This window comes from Olea europaea, unplaced genomic scaffold, assembly GCF_002742605.1.
Source record: "Olea europaea var. sylvestris unplaced genomic scaffold, O_europaea_v1 scaffold784, whole genome shotgun sequence".
NCBI classification, from domain to species: Eukaryota; Viridiplantae; Streptophyta; class Magnoliopsida; order Lamiales; family Oleaceae; genus Olea; species Olea europaea.
In genome coordinates, this window is record NW_019266264.1 from 78175 (window position 1) to 102530 (window position 24356).

Below are 24356 nucleotides of genomic sequence, written 5' to 3' on the forward strand. Positions count from 1 at the left end.
ACACTTAATAACAATGTACCTACAATCCTGCAATCTTAGGAGGTTAAAAAATTGGAATAGGATGCCTTCGACCTCAACTTTTGGAGTTCTGAGCAAAAATTGCATAAATCAATGAAGTTATAGTCTGGGTCTGGTGTGGGAAAGTCACACCAATAACCAGTATTTGGATCAAGTGTGGGATATTTCATTAATCATTGAAGCTAAGCTAAGCTGTTGCTTTGAGCTTCACATATCCCCATTCTAGTCCTAGCTCTGGAACAAGGAACATGATATAGATGAAAACCAGCATCTGGCAAAAGTCATCAAGACTAGTGTACCCAATAAAGAAATTTGTTTCAGATGTGTTGTACAAAGACACAAAAGAGTATCCATCCTCTCAAAGAGCTTTTTGTGGCAGATGAGCCTACACCACAGTTTTAGAGGCTACTATGCAGTCCAATTAATTATGGAAGATCTTGATTGCAAATTAATGGTGGTATAAGAAACAAGAACTGAGCAAGAGAAGGAAAATAAAGCTATGAAAAAACACCTCATGGTTTTCACAATAATGTTTCTTCACATCATTCATGGCATGTTTACTTGGATTAAACAAATTCTGTTGTCAGATCATATTGCTACCAAAAATGCATTTAGAGCCTCATTTCCAATACATACAAGCTAACAAAAATTGTAGCATAATTCATAATCCAACAATAGGCCAACCACTTCATCGATCTTCCATGGACTTGTGCAGTTACAACTTACAAGTCAATAGGATAACAATTTAGTCTTTGACTGTTGCCCGAAGAATCTTCACGTCATGTATGGGCCTGAATTCGACAGAGCACAGAGTAACAGTTTATACCGAATTTAGGATGTCGCACCAAAGGGTGTATAGAAAGGTGTCTTTAATAAAACATCAAGAAATTAGCCTTGCTACTGAACACAAATCATATGATACCTTATAGCTGATTTAGTAACATCTACGGGGTAGAATTGTAAAGGCCAAGTCTAAGAATTTGGATAAACATGTTCAAATGGGAAGAGAACGAAAAAAAGTTGGTTCATAAATATGAATCCTAGGTTATAATTAATTGTTAGATTATGGTAAGAGCTAAAGCCAACTCTGCAGGTGCAGCCCAAACAGGTCCACAACTATTTTTATGACTGTTCTTTTGAATAAAAAATGCAAATGGAAGTTGCTTGTTCAAATTTGGTTCCTATTTGTTCTATGTAGTTCGTTTGAAAATCAGATCAAGAAAATATACGGGAACGGGCATACCTATCAGTGTTGTCAGTTTGAACACTGCCAAGTCTCTTGATAATTTCCATTCCTCGACATAATCTCCCAAATATTGTATGCTTGCCCGCAGAAACAGATTCTGGTCAGTTCATTCATGAGTTACATCATTTACATCTGCAAGGATGAATGCCATTCAGCCAAGCGACACCGTTTTGATACATGCAGCGTGGAGGTTGTATAGAATATGGTTCTATCAAATGCAGTAAGCCACTTTAATTTATAGTCCAAATGTAGAAAATATTCCAAACATTTCCATCAATATAGCGAGGCAGGTGTATGTCCACTAAGATCTGACAGTCAAATTAATGGAATAAATCCAGGACGATATTATAAAGAGATTGAACAGGGTGCAACCATACAAATTTTGAAAGTCTAATGTACTTTACACAATTTAATTACTTTTTCTACTTACCTGGATTTTAGCACATGTATTCCAACCATAAACCATATAAACAAATATCATGCTGTAGCAAGATGCCCAAAATTCGAATATAAAATTAGCAAATCAAGATAGAGGATGTAAGGAAAACAAATGTATGTTATAAAGAAGGTACATGATTTTCAGATTATTAGGAACCAAAAAAATGGCAACATATCCATATACTTGCTAAAAGTGTTAACGGAATTTTTCCTTCCAAAACCAAAAGTGAAGCAAGAAATACACTAAAACTTCTGCTGCCATCTTTTGATTGAAGAAACCAACAAAGAAACTGTGTCAATATGTCAGAATGCCTACTGCAATCTTTGTCAGCAAATCATTGATAAGTCTATTAAGAAAAATACTGCTCATATAAAGAGAAAGGAAATAGAAGCATCTTTGTAAAATGTGTGAAAATGTATATGGATGGCAATGTGTTTAGCAGACTGGAGAACCTAGCTAAGGTAGTACAACAAAAACTTTATAAAAAACACAGATGATGATCAAGTGCCGAATGTCAACAGTCAAGTTTAAATGGCAAAACATAATCCAATAAAAATTCCATAATAATCCAGAGACTAAGAAGTATGAACTCTCCAACGGGATTCTGTTTGACAATCAAGTTCAATATGCAATTCCCATTTCCCAGCAACATTATAACCATTTCCAAAAGTCGTGAAAATAATCCATTAAAAACATAAAACTAGAGTCATTGACATTAAGCCCCTGTTAGATGGCCATTAGAAATAGAAACTAGAGGAAAATGATGTTTTGAATAGTGATTTGTTGGAGAATGTGTAGATAAAAAAATTAAAAAAAGTTTCGGATGTACGTGCAAAATACTTTATTGTGTGATTGTTTGGTTGAAAATGAGTATGAAAAATAAAGAACTTTAATTTAAAGAGATCAAACAGGGGATTAATATCATATAATGCATTCTCCTCAGCCTTGCAACTGAGAGTAACATGTTTGACACACTATACGCAAGTTCTAATGGAATAATATAATTACCATCCAGGGACTGTGCTGGTGCCAATGTAATAAAGAACTGACTTCCATTTGTATTTGGACTGGCATTTGCCGGATATGATACCAGCTCCAGTATGCTTCAACTTTGGGGTTAGCTCATCCTCAAAGTGTTTCCTGCAACAATGGAAATTAAACAAAGAAGGAAAAAACAATTGAACGTCAAAATTTGAACTAAAATTTTTCCATTTATAATCACAAAAAACAATTGCACAGATTATAGTAACACAAGTATGTGTCTTAGTCAAGATTAGACATAAGAAAAGCCAAAAAAATCAATCCATAATATATTTTGCAGGAAAAACATTTTGTATCGGTTTAGAAACATATTAATAGAGACAATTGCAGAGATGTTGTAAGAGAAACTATTATAGATACAGCTCTTTTTTTGAAAATTTGGGCCAAATAAAATTAGAAACCCTAAGTTTCATTCTGCGGAGCACCCAAAGGCATTCGACAATTTGACACTTTACCATCTTTTTCTCTATAAGAGTAATTTAAGCATTAACCCTATTTCTTTTGGGGAAAAAAGAGCCTTGAAAACCATGAACGGGTGATCTATAATACTACTAATGTTGTAAGAGAAACTATTATAGATACAGCTCTTTTTTTGAAAATTTGGGCCAAATAAAATTAGAAACCCTAAGTTTCATTCTGCGGAGCACCCAAAGGCATTCGACAATTTGACACTTTACCATCTTTTTCTCTATAAGAGTAATTTAAGCATTAACCCTATTTCTTTTGGGGAAAAAAGAGCCTTGAAAACCATGAACGGGTGATCTATAATACTACTGCAAAAACTGAGAAGTATTTGGAACCAAAAGAAAACATTATTTGTTTGAAAATAACCAAGTGCCAGGCATACTCTAAAATTAGTAACTGCATTACAAAGCAGAAACAAGGAAAAAAAGAGGGAAAAAAAAATAAAAAATCTATACCCATAAATTGATTCGCCACCCCTTCCAGTCCCAGTTGGATCCCCACCTTGCACTATAAAATCCTGTAGTCCAATATCGCATAAAAATTATCAGTTCAATAATAGAAATGTAAATACATAGACATATGAATAGCGAAACATACAAAGAGACCCTAATGATTCTGTGGAATTTGACGTTATCGTAATAGCTTCTGCGAGCCAACTCTATGAAGTTCCTGCAAGTCTTGGGTGCGTGGTCGTAGTACATCTGCCATATTTTCAACAATTTTTGTATAACTAAACAGGGAAAAAAATTGAACAATAAAGTACGATATATGTCTTAATACCCATATTAATTTTTCTGTGAAAAGAGTACTGACCTCAACTGTAAAGGAGCCCATGGAGATGGAGGTCTGGAGAGTGACCTCCGGTGGGCCGTCGTCTTCACTTGCCAACGCATCTCTTCTCTCTCTCAGTGCCATTAATAAAGAATAAAAGACTACCGGCAGTCAGTCGTATTATGTTGCGTTTTATTTGATTTATAATTCAAAAAATAATTATGATGTATCAAATATCAAATTGTCAAGTGTATGTCACATAGGATGATTACTGACAGTTTTCACTACGAATAACATTACTCTCTAATAAAGGGTTTGTTTGCGCAACCTTTTAAAACATGATATAAATTAAAATTTTGATTTTAATTTAAATTTAAATTTATAATCAATTTTAATCAAATATTTTATGAAATTCATATTTTTTTCAGCCATACATTTCAGAAGTTTTTATCAAAATCTACATAAAAATCTTATTTTTATACCACAAAATAGGGGTTAAGTCTATTCCTTGGGAGAATGGATTTGGTAATTGTAATTTTTTGAAGAATATATTATAAAAAAGAGAAAGAAAAGTTTTAATTTAAGTGTGATATTATTTTATTAAAAAAATGTGTGATTGAAAATAAATTTGAAAAAATGAATTTTTAAAGATCGGGGTCAAACATAGACAAAATAAGCCTAACTTAGTGTACGAATAAAATTCATTTATTACTTTTGAAATGTCAAAATGAACTTTTGATATTCAAAAGTTGCTTTTAAATTCGTTTATTACTTTTATAAAAATGCTCATTTCAAAACTATTTTATAAATTAGTTTTCAAATACTGATTAAGATAAACTTCTCAAAATATCTCTCTTATAAGAAACAAAAGATCTATCAAACGAACCCTTTACCCATCTCCCATCTTGCTCTAAAAGAGAAGACGAGGATGGAATCGTTTGAGCCACATTATAATGAGAATGAGAATGAGAAATAGAGCCGTTATGGGCCCCACACCAGAGATAGAAATTCAAAAATTGTGGCTTGATGTGATGGATAACTGTTATATTTTTCATTTTAATGAGATAAAAATAGGGGTCAAACAGGGGCTAGAATTATATTGTGCCATTTTATTCTTTTCGTGCTACAAACAACTAATATATTCATCAAGATTAGTACAAAACTAATTTCTATTGGCATTTTTCTTCAAAAGATGATCTAGGGTCTGTTCGAATATGTTTAATTAATTTTTATTGGAAGTTAATAGTATTACCTATTTTTTAGGATTGTTTCCACATTATCTTAAGTTAGTTTCACTTGATTTAATCCTCATAGGAATCCTAGATAATTTGTACTTATCTAGTATAACTGATTTAGGCTCTTTAGTTTCTATATTTACTTATTTAAAGACTAGGAATTTGTATATTTTAATATGTATTGAAAATATAGAGAATTATTCTCTTTTTATCTTGTTTTTCTATATGGTATCAGAGCTTCTCTGATTTAGGATTATTTCAGTTTCATTGTTTTTTGAAAAGGTTTCAGTTTACACCATGTCAGAGGGATCTCAGATGGTTCATCTAGAAATACCATTGAAACATCTCAAAAACCTGTCCACCAGTCAGTTCACAACAATCTTTCCCTCCAAATTACATCCCACAAGCTGAATGGCCAAAATTATCTTCAATGGTTACAATCAGTTGAGATGTTTACACTGGGAAAAGGTAAATTTGGCTACATTCGTGGCTCCACAAAAATACATGAGGAAGACGATGCTATTTTTCAACAATGGAAGGCTGAAAATGCTATGATCATGGCTTGGCTTGTGAACTCGTTGGAGTTTGAGATAGGTCAGACATACATGTTTCTCTCTACAGTAAAAGAAATTTGGATGCTATTGCAGAGATTTTCTCTAACCTTGGAGATTCTGCTCAACTCGACAAGATTTAAGTTAAAAATTCGTGATTTGAAATAGGGTAGTCATACTGTTACTAAGTATTACAGTATTTTGAAGGGTTTTTGGCAAGAATTAGACCAATATTGGGAGGCTGAATGGAAGTGTCCCCATGATAGCTCTCTGTATGGTACAAATCATATGATACCTTATAGCTGATTTAGTAACATCTACGGGGTAGAATTGTAAAGGCCAAGTCTAAGAATTTGGATAAACATGTTCAAATGGGAAGAGAACGAAAAAAAGTTGGTTCATAAATATGAATCCTAGGTTATAATTAATTGTTAGATTATGGTAAGAGCTAAAGCCAACTCTGCAGGTGCAGCCCAAACAGGTCCACAACTATTTTTATGACTGTTCTTTTGAATAAAAAATGCAAATGGAAGTTGCTTGTTCAAATTTGGTTCCTATTTGTTCTATGTAGTTCGTTTGAAAATCAGATCAAGAAAATATACGGGAACGGGCATACCTATCAGTGTTGTCAGTTTGAACACTGCCAAGTCTCTTGATAATTTCCATTCCTCGACATAATCTCCCAAATATTGTATGATTGCCTGCAGAAACAGATTCTGGTCAGTTCATTCATGAGTTACATCATTTACATCTGCAAGGATGAATGCCATTCAGCCAAGCGACACCGTTTTGATACATGCAGCGTGGAGGTTGTATAGAATATGGTTCTATCAAATGCAGTAAGCCACTTTAATTTATAGTCCAAATGTAGAAAATATTCCCAACATTTCCATCAATATAGCGAGGCAGATGTATGTCCACTAAGATCTGACAGTCAAATTAATGGAATAAATCCAGGACGATATTATAAAGAGATTGAACAGGGTGCAACCATACAAATTTTGAAAGTCTAATGTACTTTACACAATTTAATCACTTTTTCTACTTACCTGGATTTTAGCACATGTATTCCAACCATAAACCATATAAACAAATATCATGCTGTAGCAAGATGCCCAAAATTCGAATATAAAATTAGCAAATCAAGATAGAGGATGTAAGGAAAACAAATGTATGTTATAAAGAAGGTACATGATTTTCAGATTATTAGGAACCAAAAAAATGGCAACATATCCATATACTTGCTAAAAGTGTTAACGGAATTTTTCCTTCCAAAACCAAAAGTGAAGCAAGAAATACACTAAAACTTCTGCTGCCATCTTTTGATTGAAGAAACCAACAAAGAAACTGTGTCAATATGTCAGAATGCCTACTGCAATTTTTGTCAGCAAATCATTGATAAGTCTATTAAGAAAAATACTGCTCATATAAAGAGAAAGGAAATAGAAGCATCTTTGTAAAATGTGTGAAAATGTATATGGATGGCAATGTGTTTAGCAGACTGGAGAACCTAGCTAAGGTAGTACAACAAAAACTTTATAAAAAACACAGATGATGATCAAGTGCCAAATGTCAACAGTCAAGTTTAAATGGCAAAACATAATCCAATAAAAATTCCATAATAATCCAGAGACTAAGAAGTATGAACTCTCCAACGGGATTCTGTTTGACAATCAAGTTCAATATGCAATTACCATTTCCCAGCACCATGATAACCATTTCCAAAAGTCGTGAAAATAATCCATTAAAAACATAAAACTAGAGTCATTGACATTAAGCCCTTGTTAGATGGCCATTAGAAATAGAAACTAGAGGAAAATGATGTTTTGAATAGTGATTTGTTGGAGAATGTGTAGATAAAAAAATTAAAAAAAGTTTCGGATGTACGTGCAAAATACTTTATTGTGTGATTGTTTGGTTGAAAATGAGTATGAAAAATAAAGAACTTTAATTTAAAGAGATCAAACAGGGGATTAATATCATATAATGCATTCTCCTCAGCCTTGCAACTGAGAGTAACATGTTTGACACACTATACGCAAGTTCTAATGGAATAATATAATTACCATCCAGGGACTGTGCTGGTGCCAATGTAATAAAGAACTGACTTCCATTTGTATTTGGACTGGCATTTGCCGGATATGATACCAGCTCCAGTATGCTTCAACTTTGGGGTTAGCTCATCCTCAAAGTGTTTCCTGCAACAATGGAAATTAAACAAAGAAGGAAAAAACAATTGAACGTCAAAATTTGAACTAAAATTTTTCCATTTATAATCACAAAAAACAATTGCACAGATTATAGTAACACAAGTATGTGTCTTAGTCAAGATTAGACATAAGAAAAGCCAAAAAAATCAATCCATAATATATTTTGCAGGAAAAACATTTTGTATCGGTTTAGAAACATATTAATAGAGACAATTGCAGAGATGTTGTAAGAGAAACTATTATAGATACAGCTCTTTTTTTGAAAATTTGGGCCAAATAAAATTAGAAACCCTAAGTTTCATTCTGCGGAGCACCCAAAGGCATTCGACAATTTGACACTTTACCATCTTTTTCTCTATAAGAGTAATTTAAGCATTAACCCTATTTCTTTTGGGGAAAAAAGAGCCTTGAAAACCATGAACGGGTGATCTATAATACTACTGCAAAAACTGAGAAGTATTTGGAACCAAAAGAAAACATTATTTGTTTGAAAATAACCAAGTGCCAGGCATACTCTAAAATTAGTAACTACATTACAAAGCAGAAACAAGGAAAAAAAGAGGGGAAAAAAAAATCTATACCCATAAATTGATTCGCCACCCCTTCCAGTCCCAGTTGGATCCCCACCTTGCACTATAAAATCCTGTAGTCCAATATCGCATAAAAATTATCAGTTCAATAATAGAAATGTAAATACATAGACATATGAATAGCGAAACATACAAAGAGACCCTAATGATTCTGTGGAATTTGACGTTATCGTAATAGCTTCTGCGAGCCAACTCTATGAAGTTCCTGCAAGTCTTGGGTGCGTGGTCGTAGTACATCTGCCATATTTTCAACAATTTTTGTATAACTAAACAGGGAAAAAAATTGAACAATAAAGTACGATATATGTCTTAATACCCATATTAATTTTTCTGTGAAAAGAGTACTGACCTCAACTGTAAAGGAGCCCATGGAGGTCTGGAGACTGACCTCGGATGGGCCGCCTTCTTCACTTGCCAACGCATCTCCTCTCTCTCAGTGCCATTACGTGAGAGTTGAGCATACCCCAGAGGAGTATCTAATAAAGGGTTTGTTTGCGCAACCTTTTAAAGCAGGATATAAATTAAAATTTTGATTTTAATTTAAATTAAAATTTATAATCAAATATTTTATGGAATTCATATTTTTTCAACTATACATTCCATAAGTTTTTATCAAAATCTACATAAAAATCTTATTTTTATACCACAAAATAGGGGTTAAGTCTATTTCTTGGGAGAATAAATTTTGTAATTGTAATTTTTTGAAGAATATATTCTAAAAAAGAGAGAGAAATTTTAATTTAAGTGTGATATTATTTTATTAGAAAAATGTGTGATTGAAATAAAATGCCCTTGCTCTTTAGCCTTTACACCTTTACATCAACATATTTTTCTTACCATGCTGGGTGCCAACTTTTTCATTTTATAGTTATTGTCTTTGTGCCTATTTAATACGACTTTTGAAATGTCAAAATGAACTTTTGATATTTAAAAGTTGCTTTTAAATTCGTTCATTACTTTTATAAAAATGCTCATTTCAAAATTATTTTATAAATTAGTTTTCAAACACTAATTAAGATAAATTTCTCAATAAATCTCTCTTATAAGAAACAAAAGATCTACCAAACGAACCCTTTATCCATCTCCCATCTTGCTCTAAAAGAGAAGACAAGGATGGAATAGGGTAGAAGAATAAATCCTAGGACTATCACAGAGATTCTACGGCACCGACCATTTTATTCTTTTCGAGCTACAAACAACTAATATATTCGTCAAGATTAGCACAAAACTAATTCTATTGGCGTTCTTTCTTCAAAAGATGATCTAGGGTTTGTCCGAATATGCTTAATTAATTTTTATTGGAAGTTAACAGTATTACCTATGTTGACTACCGAACTCCGATCTAACAAAATAATTCGCTAACCTCACCTCAGGCAAATGTGAGTTCAGTCACTGCTCCTAGTTCGAACTTGTTCGTCGTTATCTCAAAAAAATATTGTGATTACCCCCTGTCACATCACCCTATCAATCATGCACACTTGCCACAAGTGATTTCACCGCCGCCCAAAACCACTAATTCGAAGCCTTGAATCCCAAGTCCCTTGCAGGTCATCATCACCTGGGAAAACATTGGCACATGATCACCAGCCTCATCGACCAATCGTAGGAGAATTTTGCGACCCGAGTTCCGAGCTCGGTACTGTAATTGATTTGACTGATTTGATGTAATTTCGGCCAAAACATGTATAAATAGTAGAGTAAAAGCCCTTTGAAGGGCAAGAAAAAGATACACACAAAATCAAAATCCAATGACTTTTTCTCCATACATTTTGTGATCCTATTTAACAATAAATTGCCCTCTTTTCTTAAAGTTGGCTTGAGATTAGTCTTGCTAATTTCGACGTCAACAGTTAGGCGCTAGAAGGAGGGCCCAATTGTGAAATATAGCCTCATTTTCCCCACAAAATCCGAGAACCATGAGTTCTAGCTCAAGTTCTAGAAACACATCTCACACCCACCCTCATGAAACAAATACGCCATGAGAGAGGCCTTGGAAAAATTGACAAATGCAGTGGGACGATTGGAATGGAGTCAAGCTCACTTGTCCCCACTAAATATCGTGGTAGAATCCCCTGTGAGGACAAGAGCAAGACGTCCCCCTACCAGGAGGACTCTCCACTTTTCAAGAGGAGAATCCTCGAGAAGCTGAACTGACAAAGTTAGGAGTAAGGATCCCCGGATGAGGAGGACTGGCAATGTGTTCGATAGGTTAGGGACCCAGCACTCACTAACCCTTACACAAGGACAAACTGACCTCGATCTTAAACGTCCCCTGGAGCAGATAGAACCCGAGTTGAGCGCGCTAAAAAGACGCATCGCTGACCTGGAGGCTGAAAACAAAGGCATCACTGAAGATTATCTCACTAAGCGACATTCCCCCTTTACTAAGAATGTCATTATGGAACCATTACCTGAGAAATTGAAAATTCCTCAGATGGCTGCGTATGAATGAGATGGTGATCTTCTTAGCCACTTTGACAAATACACCTCGTGGATGGAACTGCAGGAGGCAAGCAACACCATCATGTGCCGGGCATTCCCCCTGACTCTGGGAGACAAAGCTCAGAGATGGCTTAGGAGACTGCATCAGAGGTCGGTAAAAAACTGGAATGATCTGGTCACGTCATTCTTAGCCCAGTTCATGGGCTCCAAGATAAAAACAACACCCAAAGAATGGCTAGTAAGCATCAAATAGGGAAGAAGTGAATCCCTCAAAAGCTACTTGAGCAAATTCAACAAGCAATCCATGGAAGTAGAAAAAATATCCGACGACGCAGCACTTATAGCCGTACTAGCAGGACTAAGGCCTAGAACGAGATTCTGGTGATCGGTACACGAGGACGGCCCAAGAACTTATCACGAGTTTTTGAACCGAGCTGAGAAATACATAAGTGCTGAAGAAGCAACCTCTAACCAAGAGGAAGCCAGATGCGAGCCCGACCTCAGCAATACGGCGAAAGAGAAAAAACCAAGCGGCAGTCTTTATCCCAAAAGAAAAAAGGATAGGAGAGAAAAATAATGTCCTAAGGCTCAGCCATATAAATTTTGGGAATACCACCCACTCAAAGCCTCCTTGGAAGAATTATTCACGCAAACTAATGAAAAAGAGGCATTTTGCAGGCCTATGATCCAGAAGAACGGGCAGGCTGGACACCATCAGGGACGATACTGCCGATATCACAGGATGGTGGGTCATGACACTGATAACTGTCGGGAATTAAAGGAGGAAGTTGAGTCCTTAATTCGTAGAGGTCAGTTACAGGAGTTTGTTGCTAAACCAAAAGAAGCAGATTAACCTACGATGCAGCAACCGCTACTACAGGGGCCTCTCGCATGAGCTCAACAGACAGTTCCTAATCGTAATCTACCCCCACGCGCTGAAATCAAAATGATGGTTGGAGAAAATCAGTACATTGAAAGATCTAGAAGGGCAAGACAAAGACAATCCCGGAGTGCAAAAATCATGCCGAACAACTGGGATCAAACCCCGCAGATTGGTATTAACCCTAAATGGTTTTGGTTCACGGAGAAAGATTCCCAAGGAATCCTCCAAGACCAAAGCGACGCCCTAGTGGTCACAATACCAGTTGCTGGAGTAAAAATTCACCGGACATTGGTAGACAACGAAAGTTCGGTCAACACATTGTACTCACGAACTTTGAGGCAGTGGAAATATCGGAGCGCTACCTTCAACTGTACTCAAGAAAACTACAGGGATTCTCCGGAGATCCTATTGAAACCCGAGGTCAGATCATCTTTGTTGTAGAGCTGAGCGAAGCTCCTCACCAAAGAAGGATTTTAGCAAACTTCGTGGTAGTTGATCTGCCATCCAACTATAACGCAATATTGGGACAACCCATTTTGCTCGAGCTGAAAGTCGCTACATCAATTTATCATTAATGTATGAAATTTTCCACTCCTTACGGGACTGCAATTATCTAAGGGGATCAAGCTGGAGCAAGAGCGTGCAATATCGACCTACCAAAACCACAAGTCAACATGCTAAGGGGCAGGGCGAACACACAAGTCGAGAAAGCTAGACTGAATAGACCAATCGTTGTGGATCTCTCTGAGATAGGCATAATAGAGAAACACCTCAAGAAAGCCACGGATGAGCAATTGTCCTTTGACAAAAAAGAGGCAGACTTACATCCTTACCCTAGAGTTCTGGTAATCTCGTTGCCTGTAGCTGGGGTAACCATCCCAAAAGTCTTAGTGGATACGAAGAGTGCTCTCAACATCCTCTTCAGCGACACTCTCAAATAGATGGATATCCCTGCCAACTTCCTGCCACCATACTCAAATAAGGTCATTGGACTAAGTGAAGCCTTGACCTTTGCCAAATGATCGATCAAACTCAAAGTCGAGTCAGGATCAGCACCTCGACAAGTGAAGACGAACTCCAACTTCGTGGTATTCGACACTCTGTCGCCTTATGATGCTGTAATGGGATACCCCTAATATTCAGCCTGAGAGCAGCGGTGTCCCTGTTCCACTATTCAATCAAATTCGCTATACCCATGGTGTGGGTGAGGTCAAACGAAACAAGAAATTTGCTGAAAGATGTCAATTGAAAGCCTACACCAGCCATCAACGCACCCCCAAGAGTACATATGGCTAATATATGGGAATCCAAGCTCATTCTACTAGACCCAGGGACCAAGATCAAACGTGGAGAACCCGTCGAAGAGCTAGAGTGAGTTCAAGTTTGTGTCGAAGACCTATCAAAAGAACTCAAAGTCAATCGCGAGCTGCAGCCCTCCACTCGAAGCGAAATTTTGGCCTTCCTTAAAGAAAATCTTGATGTCTTTGCCTGGAACCACGGGGACATGAGAGGGATAGATCCCAAAATTGCCTACCACAAATTACAGGTGGATTCCTCAGTTCAGCTGAAGCAGCAAAAACGACGACCTCTAAACCCCGAAAGATATGAAGCACTCAACAAGGAGGTACAAAAACTATTGCACAGCGATTTCCTTCATGAGGCAAAATACACCAAATGGGTCGCCAATCCGGTCCTTGTAAAAAAACACAATAGGGATTGGAAGGTATGCATAGACTTCACCGATCTCAACAAAGCATGCCCTAAAGATAGTTTTCCTCTACCAAGAATAGATCAAATGGTGGACGCCACTACGGGGCACGAATTACTCAACTTCATGGATGCGTACTTCGAATACAACCAGATACCGATGTATGGCCCAGATCAAGAATATACCTCGTTTGTAACTGACCGAGGTCTTTACTGCTACAGAGTAATGCCATTTGGTCTCAAAAATGCTGGTACCACCCATCAACGACTTGTGAATTTCATGTTTTTTCAGCAGATCGAAAAAACAATGGAAGTATATATTGATGACATGTTGGTCAAAAGCATTAAGGCCAGAGACCACTACCGGCACCTGGTCGAGATGTTCGATATCTTGAGAAAGTATGAAATGAAGTTAAACCTGAGGAAATGTGCCTTCGGGGTCAGCTCTGGAAGGTTCCTAAGTTATATTGTAAACAATTGAGGAATCAAGGCAAATCCTGAAAAGATACAAGCTGTTATCCAAATGAAGACTCCGACCAAACCCAAAGAGGTACAAAGTTTAACCGGAAGGATCGCTGTCCTCAACCGGTTCGTCTCTAAGTCTATGGACTGATGCAAGCCCTTCTTTGACACGTTGCGAGGAGGAAAGAAGTTCAAATGGACTGAAGAATGCCAGAAAGCCTTTAATGAGTTAAAGAGACAACTAGCTCAGCCTCTACTGCTCTCAAAACCTAAGGCAGGCGAGGTCTTGAAACTATATTTATCTATTTCAAAAAATGCCATTAGTTCCATTTTGACCCAAGAAGAGAACGACATTCAACACCCAGTCTATTACGTAAGCAAAGCACTTCACAAAGTCGAGCTCCAATACTCGCTTGTGGAAAAATTGGCGTTCTCCCTGCTGATGGCAGCGTGATAACTGAGGTCATATTTCTTAGAACACCCCATTAAAGTTCCCACCAACTCCCCATTGAGACAAACATTGCAACAACCCAACACTTCAGGTCAGATGGTAAAATAGGCAGTAGAGCTCGGACAATTCGACATAAAGTACACACCTCGTTCCTCCATCAAGGGTCAAGCACTCGCCGACTTTGTATCTAAGTTCTGTAGCGTTCCAATCAAGGAACTACCAGAAGAAACACCATGGGAACTTTATGTCGATGGTTCATCCATCGGATATCGATCTAGGGTTGACGTGGTATTAATCAGCCCATAGCAACATATATTCTGTGAAGCCCTACCATTTGACTTCAAAGCTTCAAACAATGAGGCCGAGTACGAAGCTCTCATCGCCAGAGTAAGGATGGCCTTAGGGTTAGGAATCTCCAACCTAATCATACACAGTAACTCCCAACTAGTTGTAAATTAGGTCAACGACGTATATCAGGCGAAATTAAAAAGAACGGACAATTACCTACGTGTTGTAAAGAAAGAACTTGAAAGCTTCAACACCAGCTAGTCAAGCAGATTCCCCGATCTTAGAAGGCCACGCTGACGCACTGGCCCGCCTAGCCACCAGTGAGGGAATTGGAGAATTCGATAGCAACCCCGTGGGAAGAATATCCCTACTTGCCATCGATTTGGCCGAAGTGGCCCTTATGATGATATATCCCAAACCAACTTGGTAGGATGAGATCATCGCATACCTAAAGATCGAAAAATGTCCCGAAAACTCGGTAGATGCCAGAAAGCTCCGAATCAAGTCGGCCAAATACACACGCATTGATAATGTCCTCTATAATCGGGGATATTCTATGCCCTTATTAAGATGTTTGAACAAAGAAGAAGCACAATACGCCCTGTGAGATATTCACGAAGGAATATGTGGAAATCATTCCGATGGGCTTTCCTTAGCCCACAAAATCATACGATAAGGGTACTTTTGGCCCGTAATAAGACGTGATTCCCTCAAGTTTTTCAAAAGATACGACAAGTGCTAGCGCCTCGTCCATATCATAAACACTCCACCACACGAACTGAACTTGGTAATAGCACCCTGGCCCTTTGCAAAATGGGGGGTCGACCTGATTGGACCTATGCCCATTGGAATAGAAAGCGTGAAATTCGCCATCGTTGCAATGGATTACTTCACTAAATGGGCCGAGGCAGAGCCGCTTGCCAAGATCACTGAACAGAAAAATACCGACTTTCTGTAGAAATCAGTCGTTTGTAGGTTTGGCATACCTCACTCCATCTTTACGGACAGTGGAAAACAATTCGATAACTCATGTCTTTTAGACTTCTATGAGGAGTTCGACATCAAAAAACATTTCTCAACGCCAAACCATCCGGAGACAAACGGCCAAATTGAGGCCATTAACAAAATCATTAAGCACACATTGAAAGCAAAACTTGAAGTGTTTAAAGGAGGATGGGACGAAGAACTCCCTAGTGTGCTGTGGTCATATCGCACCACTGTAAGGACTAGCATGAGAGAAACTCCGTTCTTACTGGCTTTCAATGTAGAGGTTGTAATCCCACTAGAAGTTGACATTTCCTCATTGTGCATAACTGCTTATGACGAAGAAAGGAACCGTATAGCTCTTCGTATGGAACTCGACCTAACTGAAGAGAAAATGAATAACATCGAACTCAAAAATGCCATTTACAAGCAAGGAAACGCCATGTACTACAATAAAAAAGTACGAAAAAGAGAATTCGAATTGGGATCCCTCGTCCTACGAAAGGTACTCCTCTCTACAAGGGAGGCTGATAGCGGATGCCTAGGACCGAACTGGGAAGGTCCCTATCTGGTAACAAAGAGCCTGTTGAAAGGGGTGTATGAATTGAAAGACTTAAATGATAGACATTTACCCCATCCTTAGAATGTCGAACACCTTAAGCAATACAGGAAAAGTCCATGAAATATAAGTCCTCTTGTAATGTCAATCACATCAATAAAAGGGATTCCCTATTTTGAACATTTTATTCAGCACGTCGTCAGAATTCTCAAAAGCCCTGCTCCATGTGGAGGCTGAGCTAAGGTCGTATGTGCTATGATTCTTAGTGAAAATTCTACCTTAGAAATTCTGAAAAGTCCTGCTCCATGTGCAGGCCAAGCTAAGGTCGTATGTGCTACGACACTTAGTGGAAATTCCTCCTTAAGAATTCTGAAAAGCCTGCTTTATTTGCAGGTCGAGTTAAGGTCGTATGTGCTACGACACTTAGTGGAAATTTCTCCTTAGAAATTCTGACAAGCCTTGCTCCATGTGCAGGCCGAGCTAAGATCGTATGTACTACGACACTTAGTGGAAATTTCACCTTCACAACCTTTGCCTCTACCTCCTCTACTCTTTGGATTGCAGTCCTCGCCCTCTCGTTCGCCTCTCAGACCTTGGCCACGGCCTCCTCAAGCCGGCCTCGTTCCTCTTCAAACCTCTTCCTTTCCTCTTTAGCCTAACTCCTAGCCTCCTCCTCTGAAGCTCTCAAGGCCCTAATCTCTCCCATTAACCTCTCTTCTTGGTTAAGCCTGGAGTTTAGCTAGACCCCCATCTGATTGAGCTTCTCCTCATACTCCTTTTCTTTCAAAGCAAATTGGGCCCTCTCGTGTCCATGTTGCTGTAAAGGTTAAAGGCTTGGTCCTTAGCTTCCACCAGCTTATCAAGTTCAAACTTTACCTATTTAAAAAAAAAAATTATTAGTTGAACATTTACATGAATCATAAGTCCCGACATATAACGAACTGAGAGAAATACCTTATCAGCCACCGCCATCATATATAAAATAAAGCGGTGGCCATGGAGTTGCACTGTCACTAAGGCCTTACCAATGGGCATTTCGTTCAAAAAATGTTGTTCCCTCTCACCCCAGCTCCTAGTAAGCAAGTTTGTGGAGTTTCTCAGGGGTGGAGTAAGTGTAGCAGTAACCTCCCTTGAAGGCGAGGGAACTCAGAGATAGTCAAGAAAAATTTCAGGCCTATGGCCTATAAGACTGTCCACACTAGGCTCTACAAGTCCGAACACCTATCCTATAACTTGGTAGAACTGGTACCAGCAGAGGTGGTAGCAATCGGAGCTGGCGAAGGAAGGGTTGAAGAGGGCTGAGTGATGGCGACCACAAGAGATGAGCTCAGAGAAGGCACTGCCTCAGGAATACATGGGACTATCGAAGTCGAAGTTTCCTCTATATCCTCAGAACGGCTCTCAAACCGACATGGGACATCTCTCTTCTTCGCCTTTGCTACAGCTACAGCCTTGGCCACCTTGTACCCTAACATTTCTGTGCTATGTGCTGAAAATACCACAAGAAAGTATATAAGTCTCAACTTTAACAGTAAGAGCCCTACTAAAATCACCTAAGACCTACCTAAACTGGTAAGGACTGACGTGGACGCAATAGCCTCAGAAGGTCCTGAAACCACAGTTTGAATCAGTCCTGCTTGAAAGAGGTTGGAATTTGATAGCAAATACTTGCAAGACCTCTGTCTCTTCGACAAGGCCCAAACTCCATCAACTCGCCTTTGAGTGTCTTTAGTCAAAGTGGGCTTCCTGTAATCTGCACAATAGTATAACAAAATCATTAGCTCAGCCCTGAATGTCACCTCGGTTAAAACACCAAGAGGCAGTTGCTTATGTAGCGAGTGATAAAGTACAGGGACCACATCATCCCTATTCACCTCGGCAGAATGAAACTGCCACTTTCCTGACACATAGAAGAACTCTTCCTTCCATTTCTTAATTGAGGAGGGGGTATCTAAAACTAAAGAGCCTCTCGTCCTTGGTCTAACACTGGTATACCACCAACCCGAGTTCTTCCCATCCTTTTTAAAAGTAAACAAGGAATTAAAGTGCTCTACTGTAAGCTCGGGATTACCTAACCTATCCCACAAGATGAGTGTAGCGATCAGTGTTCGCCACCCATGTGGACATAACTGAGTGAGAGCTATACCCCAAAAATACAAAAACTTCCGAATGACTCTAGGAATAGGTAGCCTAAGCCCGACTTGTAGGACAGTAGAATTTAGAGCAATGCATCCAATAGGGAGAATATTAGCACGATCAGAAGGTTATGGGATTATCATAACTATTGAGCTCGGAATGTTATAATTCACCCTCCAACTAGCTAACATATCACCTGTTACAATCGACTTGTAAGAATTGGCTCTCCACTCTACCCGGTCGTTCCCTTCACTATCCCCATGAAAACCTGCGTCCTCACTCCTCAGATCTCCCCTATTTCGCTCCATCTTCCCAAGACGAACCAAGGTGACCGGATTGGCTATCGAGAGTGGAATGGGGGTGAAAATTTCCCTACACTCAGATGACGAGCTAGAAATTAAAGCAACAGATTCTTCCTACTGATTTCCCCAGGAATGCACTCTGGACTCGTCCGAACTCATGTAAAGATCGAAAAGAAAGTGTGAGTAGGAAGGACAAAGAGAAAAAGTAAAGGAATATCTGAGAAATCAAAGGAAAGACAACCTCACTCAAAAGGAAAGTATGGCACACTGGGAGTGTCTTGCTACCTTGGAGAGAAAATTACATAAAATGAAAAGGGGAAATGAAAGGTTAAAAGGAACTTTAAAGGAAAAGAAGTCAAAGGGTCTCATTTCGGATTGTTCATCTAAAAAAGGAGGGAAAAATCAACAGTTTAAGATGCTGGTAGCTTAAACGATGCAGTCCTTTTATGAAGCTTTTCAAAAAAAAAAGCTACCTAAAATGTCGTACAGCTCACCCCTATCAGAACATGACACTTGGCGCCACAATAATTACACTTCTCGAAAAAAGAACCAGTTGAGTAAAAAGGTTAGCTCCTCTTATAGCAGAACTGACTTGGGGGGTGATTGTTGACTACTGAACTCCGATCTAACAAACACAATTCGCTAACCTCACCTCAGGCAGATGTGAGTTCGGTCACTGCTCCCAGTTCGGACTTGCCCACCGTTATCTCAGAAAAATATCATAATTATCCCTTGTTACATCACCCTATCAATCATGCACACTTGACACAAGTGATGTCACCGCCGCCCAAAACCACTAATCCGAAGCCTTGAATCCCAAGTCCCTTGCAACTCATCGTCACCTGAGGAAAACATTGGCACATGGTCACCGGCCTCATCGACTAATCACAGGAGAATTCAGCGACCCGAGTTTCGAGCTTGGTACTGTAATTTATTTGACTTATTTGATGTAATTTCGGCCCAAACATGTATAAATAGTAGAGTAAAAGTCCTTTGAAGGGTAAGGAAAAGATACACACAAAGTCAAAATCTAATGACTTTTTTCTCCATACATTTTGTTATTCTATGTAACAATAAATTGCCCTATTTTCTTAAAGTTAGCTTGGGATTAGCCTTGCTAATTTCGACGTCAACAACCTATTTTTTAGGATTGTTTCCACATCATCTTAAGTTGGTTTCACTTGATTTAATCCTCATAGAAATCCTAGATAATTTGTACTTATCTAGTATCACTGATTTAGGCTATTTATTTTCTGTATTTACTTATTTAAAGACTGGGAATCTATATATTTTAAAATGTATTGAAAATATAGATAATTGTTCTCTTTTTATCTTGTTTTTCTATATGGTATCACAGCTTCTCTGATTTGAGGATTATTTCAGTTTCATTGTTTTTTGAAAAAGTTTTAGTTTACACCATGCCAGAGGGATCTCAAGATGGTTCATCTAGAAATACCATTGAAACATCTCAAAAACCTGTCCCCCAGTCAGTTTACAGCAATCTTTCCCTCCAAACTACATCCCACAAGCTAAATGGCCAATATTATCTTCAATGGTTACAATCAGTTAAAATGTTTATACGGGGAAAAGGCAAATTTGGCTACATTAGTTTCTCCACAAAAATACATGAGGAAGGGGATGCTATTTCTCAACAATGGAAGGTTGAAAATGCTATGATCATGGATGCTATTGCAGAGACTTTCTCTAACCTTGGAGATTCTACTCAACTCTATGAGATTAAGGCAAAAATTCGTGATTTGAAATAGGGCCTTCTTACTGTTACTAAGTATTACAGTATTTTGAAGGGTTTTTGGCAAGAATTAGACCAATATTGGGAGGCTAAATGGAAGTGTCCCCATGATAGCTCTCTGTATGGTGAAATGCTTGAAAAAGGGAGAATATCTGAATTTCTTGTTGGGTTGAATTCAAAACTAGATGAAGCCCATAGGAGAATTTTAGGGCGTGAAGCATTGCCTTCCATTCATGATGTGCTTGGATACATTTGCAGGGAAGAAAGTCGAAGGGCTGTTATGATGGGGAAAACATCACCTTCTATTGAAAACTTGACTCTAGTCTCTAAAGTGATTGATTCTGCTATGAAAACTGCGTGAAAAGTTGATAAAAGGTGGTGTGATTTTTGTAATAGACCGTGGTATAACCGTGACACTTGCTGGAAAGTGAATGGGAAGCTAGGGCAAAAAAATGGCAAGCAAGTTGACAAAAATCGATCAGACCAATCATCCACCTATGGTCAACATTGATAACATATAATCTAACATATAGAATCAAACATATAGAGAACCAAAGAAGGAGAAAGAAGAAGAGGAAAACAATTGAGCCACACTAAAAAGGAATTAGGGTTTACAATGACTTAATATATTACAAAGAGACCTAAGCTAATAAGGAAACTAAATATTAATTAAATAATTAGACAAATAAATATATTATCATCCCCCTCAAACTCACTATATTGAAGCAAGAAGCAACGAGAGTTTGTCACGTAAGAAGCGAAAACGATGAACCGAATGAGATTTAGTGAAGAATTTAGCAAATTGTAATGATGAAGAAACAAAAGGTAGGAAAATGGCGCCAGTCTGCAAATGATGGCGAACCAGATGACAATCAATCTTAATATGCTTGCTCAACAGAATTATGAATCCAGTGAGAATTTTCATATTGTTTGACTCCTAATTATCTAACTCTGTCACATAATTCTCAGCAGTGGTCTTAGGTTTCATGATAGTTCCACTAACATAACCCCACAATCATTTTTCTTTTAGAAAATTCCTCATCATAGTACTCCAATCTGAGTAATTTTTACCATTTAATCTAACACTAATGGATTGAAGTGAATTATCCCTTTCAGTTGCCATCATGAAATCAACAAATGATCAACTACTAATCAAAAGAAATCAGCAAATTCCAAGAAACTCAACAATAACCAATGTACCAACACAAACTACCATCGAAATATACCGTACAATGCACGTATGACCAAACTAATACCACCAAAATGTCAGAAACTCAGCGAGGAAGAAACTGTCCCGTTGAACCATCGCCAGAAAATGCCTCACGTACCGCCAGAACCTCTGCAACTTTCATTCACGCGCCGTCGAAATAGAGAATGTGGTGACACATGCGCCGATTAGGTAGGATTGTCTCGTTGTCTGGAATCCAAATATGGTCAACAATCGCCAAACGGAGGTTTCGTTTGAAAGATATTATATATTTTCAGTGGCGGCTCAAGGGAAAATTAGGATTTTCTATTATTTTGGTGACACAAATTGTTTGAGAATGGATTGAACGAACAGAACAACCTCAACACATATGTTTTGGCTCTGATACCATGATAACATATAATATAATTTATAGAATCAAACATATAGAGAACCAAAGAAGGAGAAAGAAGACGAGGAAAACAATTGAGCCACACTAAAAAGAAATTAGGGTTTAAAATGACTTAATATATTACAAAGAGACCTAAGCTAATAAGGAAACTAAATATTAATTAAATAATTAAGCAAATAAATATATTATCAAACATCAATCTCATTCTGGCCTACAATCTCTCATTCTAATGGAATGGCTTCTTAAGAATTTACAAAGGAACAAGTACAATTCCTTCACAGGTTTATGAATCAATACAAAGAAAGTCCTAATCTTCAATCTTCCTGTTCTTTTGCTCAACAAGGTAGTTGTTTATCTATTTTTTCAAACACTCATGTTCCACAGATTATAGATTTTGGAGCTACCGATCACATGACAAGTCTTCTAACCTCTTTGTTACTTCTAACACTTGTTCAAGTAATCAGAATATTAAAATTATAGATGGAACCCTTTCTTCCATTGTTGGAAAGGGGTCTATTCTTATTTTCAAAAATATCAGCTTTTACTCTGTCCTTCATGTTCCTCGTTTGTCATGTAATTTATTTTCAGCATTTGAATTTACTGATGACAATAACTGTGTAGCTAAATTTTATCCCATTCAATGTGAATTCTAGGAATTGAACTCGAGGAAGATGATTGACGATGCTAAAATAAAGGATGGATTGTATTTCTTTGATGATGCTCTAGCACTTGAAGGACAAGAACAAGTTGCAAATAATAGGTTAGGCCATCTTAGTTTTTATAACTTAAAACAATTGTTTCCTTCATTGTTTAAGAATAAAGGTCCTCCTCATTTCGAATGTAAATTCGTGAGATTTCAAAGCGTCATCTAGTAGTATTTCTTACTTAGCCTTCTAAAAAATCCGTACCTTTAGTTCTTATACATAGCGATATTTAGAGTCCGTCTTGTATTCCTAATGTTATTGGTTTGCTATGGTTCATTTATTGATGATCATACTAGAGTTTTTTTTTAATGTATTTGCTTAAGGAAAAATCAAAAGTTAAAACCGTGTTTTAAAATTTTTTAGCCATGATTAAAACTTAATTTGATACACATTAAAATTTTGTGAATTGACAATGGCCATGAATATTTTTCTAATGTTTTAGGGGATTTTTTTAGCAAAATATGGCATTATTTGTTGAGTAGTAAACTTGATTTTTGGACTAAATAATATGGGTTTAAGGATTTTGCTTATAGGCCCAAATCAATTAAAAGGCCCAACATGCATAGCATTTCTAGAAGCATTATCTAGAAAAATCTATATAAATATTTGAGTAAGATATGTGATTTTACAAGGAATATCTAGAGAATTCTAGAAAAATATCTTGATGTGTGGTCTAGGTGTCTCTAGAAAATATGTGGACTAGAATCTTCTTGTAAACATTATATAAAGGGGTAGTGCCCTCCAATTTGTAACAAGCCAAAAAAGAGTGTAAAGTCTTGAATTTGAGAAATACAAGTTTCCTTTTTCCACTTCTTTCTTCCTATTAGTGTTGTCCTCTTAAGAGCATTCGCCAATCCAAGTCAGTAAACTCATCTTTCCTCCAACAAACTGGTATCAGAGCCCTAAGGTTCTTGTGAAAAATGGCAAGTGGGATGATTCCTTTTCAAGTCCCCCAACTCAACAAGGATAACTACGACAATTGGAGCATAAGGATGAAAGCATTGCTCGGGTTGCAAGATGCATGGGAGATCGTAGAGAAAGGCTACACGGAGCCACAAGAAGAGGTTGCTCTATCCCAAGTACAAAGGGATAATTTGAAGGATGCAAGGAAGAAGGACAAAAAGGCGCTCACCCTCATCTATCAAGCTTTAGATGAAGGCATGTTCGAGAAAGTAGCTTGTGCTACTACGAGTAAGGAAGCATGGGAGATCTTGCAAAACTTCCACAAAGGAGTTGAGAAAGTGAAAAAGGTTCGACTTCAAGCACTTCGAGGTGAGTTTGAAGCTTTACATATGAAAGAATCGGAATCAATTTCTGATTACTTCTCTACAGTATTAGCTATTGTGAATCAATTAAAGAGGAATGGAGAAAAGTTGACGTCGCTCGAGTAATTGAGAAGAGACTTAGGTCTTTAGATTCTAAATTTGACTACATAGTTGTAGCCATTGAGGAATCTAAAGATCTAGATAGTATGAGTGTCGATCAACTCATGGGATCTTTACAAGCCCATGAGGAAAGACTAAG

The 24356-nt window shown here is 37.7% G+C and overlaps 2 pseudogenes; both read right to left on the reverse strand.

Moving 5' to 3' along the window:
* Positions 1-518: 518 nt before the first annotated feature.
* Positions 519-4134, reverse strand: LOC111391365 (annotated as a pseudogene).
* Positions 4135-6060: 1926 nt separating this feature from the next.
* Positions 6061-9092, reverse strand: LOC111391367 (annotated as a pseudogene).
* Positions 9093-24356: the final 15264 nt, after the last annotated feature.